We start from the raw sequence: 8650 nt of genomic DNA on the forward strand, positions 1-8650 counted from the left end.
ATTTCTTTGATGATGAGCACTTCCTAATCAATGCAGTTCAACTTATCAATGTTTGCCACTATGGCTAATAATTTATCTTTTTTTTTCATTTCAATTCCACGAAGATAATATATTATTATCCTTTAAATCTTACTTGTATTGCATTTCATATTTAGGTTTATGAACTATTTGGAAATTTATTTTCTAAAATCATGTGAAGTAAGGATCAAGTTCTCTTTTCTAAACTTTTCTATGCTTCCATAGTTCTAATTAAATTTGTACAATTCTTGAAAAGATCATTTTTTTCTACAATATTCTGCAATACTATCTTTTACATGTACTAGTGTGTACACATGCTAGGTGTGTGTTGGTGTCTCTGTTGTGTGTCGCTGGTCTCTTTATTGATTGTTGAATTATATCTCGCTGTCTGAATTCTGCAGCATTACAGTAAGTGGTGTCCAATAGAGTAGGTCCTTTCACTTTACTCTTCTTCAGGAGTGCCTTGACTCTTATTGGCTGCCATCATTCCCACAACAATTTTAGAATCAGCCTCTTAAGTTACACATACACACACATCCCCCCCCCCCCACACACACACATGGGATTTTATTCTATTTCATTGAATTTGTGGCTCATGTTGGAGAAAATTGATGTCTTTTCAATATTGAATGTCCAATACATGAACATTTTATAGCAATTCATTTACTTACTTATCTTAAATTCCCCTCAAATTGTTTTGGATAGATTTCTTGTACATTTTTATTAGAATTACTCAAGTATTTGAACCCATTTACATAGTATATTTAATGTCGACTTAGTTTGGCTTCTTTTATGTGGAAATAAATTGATTTTGTTTATTAACTGTGTATCCAGCACACATGTTGAACTCATCTATTAACTCTAATAATTTCACTTTAGAATCTGGAACATTTCCTATAAATGCATTTATATCATCTGCCAAAGCTCTATTTTAATCTCTCCTTAGATTAATCATAGTTTAACTTTTAAATCAGAAAGAGGCAACATGAATGCATTTAATGGATAAAATTTCTGAAAATATAGAGTCATTCAGAAATTATTCTCGAAAGTCTTACCATACATTATTCCTTATTAGTTGGTCTTTTTGGAAAAAAAAAAAAAGAAAGCATCAAGATAGCTAAATAAAGTGAGAAAGGAAGAAGGATAGTTATAATGACTTTTACGGAAATAGTTTTGGGAAGTCAATTATTAAACAAGAGATACTTCATTTTTAAGTAAAACAGTCCCTAATCACCAGTGAATTTGTTGCACACTGTAGACTAGTTTGCTAAATATGAGATTTGATGAAAAATTAGTTTCTTATTGGCAACATAACCACCATGATTATATCAAAAAGCCCACAGTCAAACAAGCAGCTCAGGAATGAGTAAAGATAATGGATGTTCAGTGTTAGTTCATCCATTCACCAGTTGATGGACATTTGGATTATTTTCAGTCTTGGGATATAGTGAGTAAAGCTGTTATAACTGCTGGCATATAGGTAATCGTATGGACATATGTTTTCTTCTGTCTTCAGTAAATAACTCAGAGTGAGGTTGCTGGGTCATATGGTCAGTGTATGTTTCACTTCATGGAAAACTATCAGACTTTTGTCTAAAATGGTTGCACCATTTTGTTGCCTACCAGAAATGGATGAGAGCTTCAATTGCTTTGTATCCTTGTGAGCACTTTGTTTTATCATTTATTGTCATACTTTAACAGTTCTAGTCATTCTAACAGATGCATGGGATCACATTGTGCTTTTAAACGGTATTTCCCTAATTGCAAATGGTATTGAACCAGTTTTTTCATGCCCTGAGTTGCCATCTGTGTATCTTCTCTGGTGAAGTATCTGTTCAAGTTTATGTCCATTATTTTGTTGGTTATCTTCTATTTTGTTTTCACATTATTCAATTTTTAGTGTTCTTTATGTATTCTGAAAACAAGTTCTTTATTGGGTAGCTGTTTAGCAATATTTGGTGCAAGTCTGCAGCTAGTTTCTTCCTTCCCTCGACAGTGTCCTTCACAAAGCAGAAGACTTAATTGTGCTGAGTAACAGTTTATCAATTTTCCTCCTATGGTTCATGCATTTTGTGTTTCATACAAAATTTTGTGACTAACACACGGTCACACAAATCTTGCCTTATGTTTCCTCTAGAAATGTCATACTATTAGGTGTTGTGTTAAGGCTTAAGGTTTATTTTGAGACAAGATATGTATATGATGCAAAGAATGAGTCAAAGCCTCTTTTTTGTGGCATAAGGTTATTCTGCATATTCAAAATAATTTTTTTAAAGACTATCCCTTTTCCATAGATTTTCCTTAGCAACTTTGTGAAAAATCCATTGAGTATATTGAGTGAATTTATTTCTAAAAATTGTATTCTGTTCCATAAGTTCAGATGCCTATCTTTTCATCAGTGCCACACTCTCTTGATTATTCTCGCCTGGTGGCCAATCTTGAAATAAAATTATATGAGTCCTTTAACATTATCCTTCTTTTTCATAACTGTTTTGACCTTTTCCTTTTCATAGAAATTGTAGAATGACATTATCAATTTCTGCAAAAATGCTTTAATTTTCTTTTAAAGATTTTATTTTTTTCCTTTTTCTCCCCAAAGCCCCCTGGTACATAGTTGTACATTCTTCATTGTGGGTCCTTCTAGTTGTGGCATGTGGGACGCCGCCTCACTGTGGCTCGATGAGCAGTGCCATGTCTGCGCCCAGGATTCAAACCAACGAAACACTGGACCACCCACAGCAGAGTGTGTGAACTTAACCACTCGGCCACGGGGCCAGCCCCCAAAATGCTTTAATTTTAATTAAGGTTACTTTGAATATAAAGATCATTTGAGATTGCATTTAATTAGTAGATACTATGTTCACAATTGGGCTATCTACAAATATTTTTCTTTCTTTCCTTCTTCCCGCCCTCCTATTCTTCCTTCCTTCTGTTCTTTCTTTCTCCCCTTTTGCTCTTTTCTTAACATTCAGTTTCCATGACGAACATTCCCTAACTACTAATTTAGAATCTCTGGGTTTAGGGCTCATGTGTCATCCCCCTTGTCAATATTTCCTATTGATGTATTCATACCTCATCACCTCTATTAAACTCTCAGTGAGCTTAATTGTATCTCTCATAACATGTAGAAGTGTAGCACTTTACAAGTTATAGTAATCTATTAAATGATTATGAGTTCTATCATATGTTTATGCTGTCATATTATTTCATTATGTAAATGTTTACTGGATTTTGAGAGAAGTAAACAGGTTATTTTCCATGTAAGAAGACACTGGATTTCACAGAATTTAAATCATAAAGCCAGTGGTACATAACTGTTTAGTATCAGAGCTAGGAGTACGTCCTGTATCATTAGATTTCTTCTCTAGTTGTATGCATATATTCCTCTTCCACCAAGGGATCATTATATACCAGAGGCCAAAGTGCATTCATGTAATCATTTCTTATTATGTAGTCCATTTCTCCAGAACCATTCACTTGTTTACCATGGAAAAAAAAACCAAAATTATCTCATGTCTTTTCTGTCCCAGAAGACAATGAGTGTGTTTCCTTCTTGGAGCATCCCTGTGGACTTCAAGAAGAGCTGGAGAACCTGATATAAAGGTCCAAATGCTTAAGATTCATAGCACACTTTAATAGAGTGAGCAGTTCATTTCCACACATAGGAGGGAATTTTTTTATCACTTAAATTTTTTTAGAAGCTATAAGCTTGAATATAAAACTACATTCTATGTTTTAATATTTGAATCTAAGAGAGACATTTCTAGTTAGCTCAGAATTGAATTAAAAAATGAATCAGGAAACATAGGATGGCAAATAGAAATGACTCCCAAAATATTTAGGTCAGTAGAGCTCAGAATTAGAAATTGGCTTTAATTTCGTTAATTGAAGATAGTCAGAACAAGGGTAGTGTTTAAAATTTAGAAAAATTATTAAATGGAATGGAAATTATCGATCAACCAACCACTAGGTATATGCTATTTGGGAGTCATAATTACTTTCTCCTGGAGGGATATAAATGAATTTTGAACATATTTTATTATTTAACTAATTGGTCTAGAAACTACTTCAAGTTTTTATTTTGTTTTAATATCATGGTACTTAAGCTTGATGGCTTTATAAAAGAATTCAAATCCTTGAGGATGTTATTTTGCATTATTTCTAGGGGATAACATTTCTGTAATGATGGCATGTCACAATGAGTCTGCAGTCTGGTCAAGTGAAAATAGCTTAACACGTGGCAACAGAGAAATCCTGGATTGAATCTCGGCTCCACTAGACATTTATTATGTGAGCTTGGTCAAATTATAGTTCTAGCTTGTCTTCAGTTTTCTTATCTACAAATGAACACTGAGTGATTTAGTTTGCAAGTTGCTGTGTAGATTACATAAGATAATGTACACATAATTTCTACCCTCTAGTAGCCACTTAACAACATGTGGTAGCTACTATCTTAGCTTTCCTTCTTCTCAAGCTAAGTGCTTGTAGTACTGTTCTCATGAGGGTTGAGGAACTGATTTTAGTTTTCCAGTATGATCATGTTTTGATAAAAACTTGGGATCTATATTTTTGTCTTTCTAGCCTCTGTCTCTTAAAGTGAAATCAGCTAAATGTAAACACGATCAGCTCCAATTTCCTTAAATAATAGTTGACAGAAATGACTGTTTGAAGAACACATTGGATGAAGTAAATAAACTTCATACATTTTGTCTATCCTTCCTCAGTTCCCTACAGTGAAGTGGATAATTGCTCTAAAGGGATATGATTGGGAATAAAATATGTCTCCATTCATAAACCACCTTCTTGCCCTACAGATAAGATCAGAGGTATCAAGGGTTATGAGAAAATTACTATGGAACAAATTATCAGGGGGACTTAAGAAAACATACTATTATTTTACTGACATACCCAAAGTCAGAATGTAATGAGATAGATGCATTTTTAAGGTGCCTGATAACATGTAATACTGGAATTCCCTTGGCTTAATCTCATAAGAATGGTATTTTAATATATATATTGTGTGATGTAACAAACATATCTACAGCTAACTTCAGAAATATTTAACTTCTGGTTTGGAGCCAGTTCATTGCCCCACGCTTAGATGAAAAATTGGTTTAACAACTCCCTGTTTATTTTGTTCTAGTTAAATAAAGTTTGAATGTCTTATTATATTTCTATACACCCATCACATAAAATTAACACTTTATAAAGCATATTTTAATGCATCTCATAATCACGCACTCTGAAATCACACCATGTTCATGTAATGTCTGAGATATGCCTGAAAATTTAGACAATTTTAGTTAGTCCTTGGTTTGGAAGAATAAATTTCCTTTTTCAAGGTCACACTGTCAACAGGTACTAAATCTGAGATTTTAATACAGGATTTTACCATCCAAACATAATTTTCCTAATCTCTCACAAGTGTCTGATCTTGAACACATTAGGTAAGTAATGGTTAAAATTGTAATGTAGCTGAAATTTCCCCTGTGTATGTCAGTTAACATGCATTTTGAAATGGATTCCTTTAGTAGACCACCTGTTGGTGCATTTTTCAAAATTTCCTTGCATAATATTGTGTCTTTTCACTGTGCTTCTTGCTATCTGCCTAATTCCTGTTGAGCCTGTGACTCAATTTAATAAATATCTTTGTATGTAGTCCATGTATTCTTGAAAGAGAGAGAGAGAGAGATGGACAGACAGAGAGAGAGAGATTGGGGAAGAAAAAGAGAAAATGAGGAAATTCATAAACATAAATGTATTTTTTGTGATGCCTGAACTATATATCGATACTTATGTTATTAACAGGATTTATGTTATTTTATTAATATCACCATTCAAACTAAACAAGAATTTATGATTCAGTTGAGTGTGTGTTATGAACAATGAGTGAGCTGTCTGAATTAACATAGATTCTAATATTTAGCTTCACTATATTTTCTTACTCTAGAATTCTGTAAGGATTAAACAAGCATTTTTGTTCACAATCCCACCCTTAAAAAGCTATTTATTCTGTGTATTAGGTAAATGTTATATACACCTTGGAGGACCTCCTGGGAAAATAAGACGAGCAGTTTTCTTTTGCTTCTAATGATAGTTTGCTCATTCTCTTCTTGCTGCATGGTCATTTCAATATGACAAAAGTGCGGTGTGATTCACGTTAGGAATATAAATTATCTGTAGGTTGTTGAATTCAGCCAGGCTCTGCACACGGCAGATTTTTCACTCCTTTTAATACATTTTGTTCTATGACAAGCTGAAGGAAACACACAAGTCACCATGCTGAAATCTTGCCCTTAAATACAATAGAACAATATTTAAACATGCTTCAGTGATGGAGGTTTTCATTCCAGATACAGGTGACTCTTTAACTTTTTGTTTGTTATGCATTTTCCTTTCTTTATACTCCAATGAAAGAGAAACAGTCTGACGGCATAGAGAAATACACTAGAAATAAAACATAATATTACGGTTTAACTAATGATTTTATTCTGTTAGCATTAGCTTCTATAAATAATATATTATCTATTATTAGGTGATATTTATTTTATAGAAATTTTAAAAATTACTTAAAAAAACTATGATATATTAAAAGAATGGTCTTGATTGATTTTGACAGAAATATGTCTCAAAAATACACCCAAGGACTTTGTAGGGATAATGAGTACATGCATAGAGAGAAAATTTGCATTGCTATTTGGTTAAAATTCGAAAAATATTAGTGGTATAATACATTGTGGAGGAAAAACAGGACAATTTAGTGTTACATGTTTCAAAGACAGAAATGTAGAAAACAAAACAAAACTAAAGGACAATGTTCTGTCTTTGTTTGCAAACAGGTTGCATCTACCTCCAGAATAACGTTTATTTTTCTGTTCACCTCTGTTCTAGAAGTCCTAACGAAATGGGAAAAAAGCCAGAAAACGTATCAGATGGTTTAGCCACAAACGGCTGCTTTGTAAAAGTTGAAAAGTAAGTCTAATTTATTGCATTTTCTAGCCTTTTGGGACTATTTTAAGATTTAAACAATTTTCACATTGATTTTATAATTTATCTCAACACAATTTTGTCATGTAAGTGTATTTGCTCCCATTTTACCAATTATAATCACTAAGGAAAGGCATTTCATGCACACTTTAGGAAATGTAGGATTAGTACTCATATGTGTAGTGCTTTCTAGTATAATACTTTTGGACTTTAAAATTTGTATATTCATTTGTCTTTGTTAATTTTACGATGATATAATATGGAGACAGGAGAGAATAAATTAAACAGAAAATAAACTAAAATTAAACCAAGTAAATTGGCTTTTTTTTTAACATGACAGATTTACCAAACAATGGAATGAAATAATTCCTTTATTCAGGGTAATGCATCCACTCGAACCCAACTTCTTCATTACTGCCTATTTCTTCATCGCCAAGGATTCCAATATGCCCTTCTCAGAGGCAAACGTAAGGATATGATTGAGTGGATTATATTTTCAAAAGTATTGCATTTAGGACATATAAATAAAAATTGAAATTCCAGTGTTGCCATCAGATGTCGATTTATACATGATCCAAGTGAAGAATGTGAGTGAAGTTACTGTGTTTGTGTTGGTGGGCTTCATGGGTGTTTTTGAGGTGCAACTCTTCCTACTTGTACTATTTCCAGCAATCTATCTTTTCACTCTGATAGGAAATTTGGGCCTGGTTGTATTGGTCATTGGCAATTCCTGACTCCGCAACCCTATGTACTATTTTTCTGAGTGTGTTATCATTCTTGGATGCTTGTTATTCTTCAGTTGTCACCCCAAAAATGTTGAACAGTTTTCTTCCAGAGAATAAATTATTTCATTCCATGGATGTCCAGCATGTTTTTCTATGTTACTTTTGCGACCACAGAATGCTTTCTCCTGGCTGCAATGGCATACGATCGCTATGTAGCAATCTACAACCCTCTGCTGTATCCAGTTAACATGCCACCGAGGGTCTATGTGCCACTCATCATTGTTTCCTATCTTCGTGGCATTTTGAATGCTTCGGTGCACACAGGGCGGCATTTACCCTATCCTCCAGTGCTTCCAATGAAATTAGTCATTTATTTTGTGACATCCTTCCTGTCCTCACCATTTACTGTTCTGATATAAACAAAAAGCATCTTCTAGTCTTCTACTTTAAGGGTATTGAGATAGTCACCATCCTGATTATCCTGGTCTCCTAGAGTTTCATTCTGTTGGTCATTCTGAGGATGCGTTGTGCTGAAGGGAGACAAAGAGTCTTTTCTACATGTGGCTCTCACCTAACTGGAGTGTCACTTTATTGTGGAACAGTCTTTTCCATGTATGTGAGACCAAGGTCCCGCTACTCTTTGGACCGGGACATGATAGTGTCAGTTTTTTACAGCAAAGCCAGTCTCATGCTGAATTCCTACATCTACAGTTTAAGAAACGAGAATGTAAAAGAGGCAGTAAAAAGAGTGTTTGGGAAAAATTGGTTTATGAATAAAGTGTGCTGTTTACATTAAATTGATACCAATTAAGATTAATTTTCATTGTCTCCATATCAAAAAGTAGTGACTGAAGTGTTTTTATTTTTAGTTTCATAGTACCTTTCTGTTCACCTCAGTAATTTTTAAATAAAGATCATAG

The 8650-nt window shown here is 33.5% G+C and overlaps 1 pseudogene; it reads left to right on the forward strand.

Moving 5' to 3' along the window:
- The first annotated feature begins 7453 nt into the window (after positions 1-7453).
- On the forward strand, positions 7454-8650 carry LOC139074333 (olfactory receptor 5T9-like; annotated as a pseudogene).

This window comes from Equus przewalskii, chromosome 11 (assembly GCF_037783145.1).
Source record: "Equus przewalskii isolate Varuska chromosome 11, EquPr2, whole genome shotgun sequence".
Taxonomy (NCBI): Eukaryota; Metazoa; Chordata; class Mammalia; order Perissodactyla; family Equidae; genus Equus; species Equus przewalskii.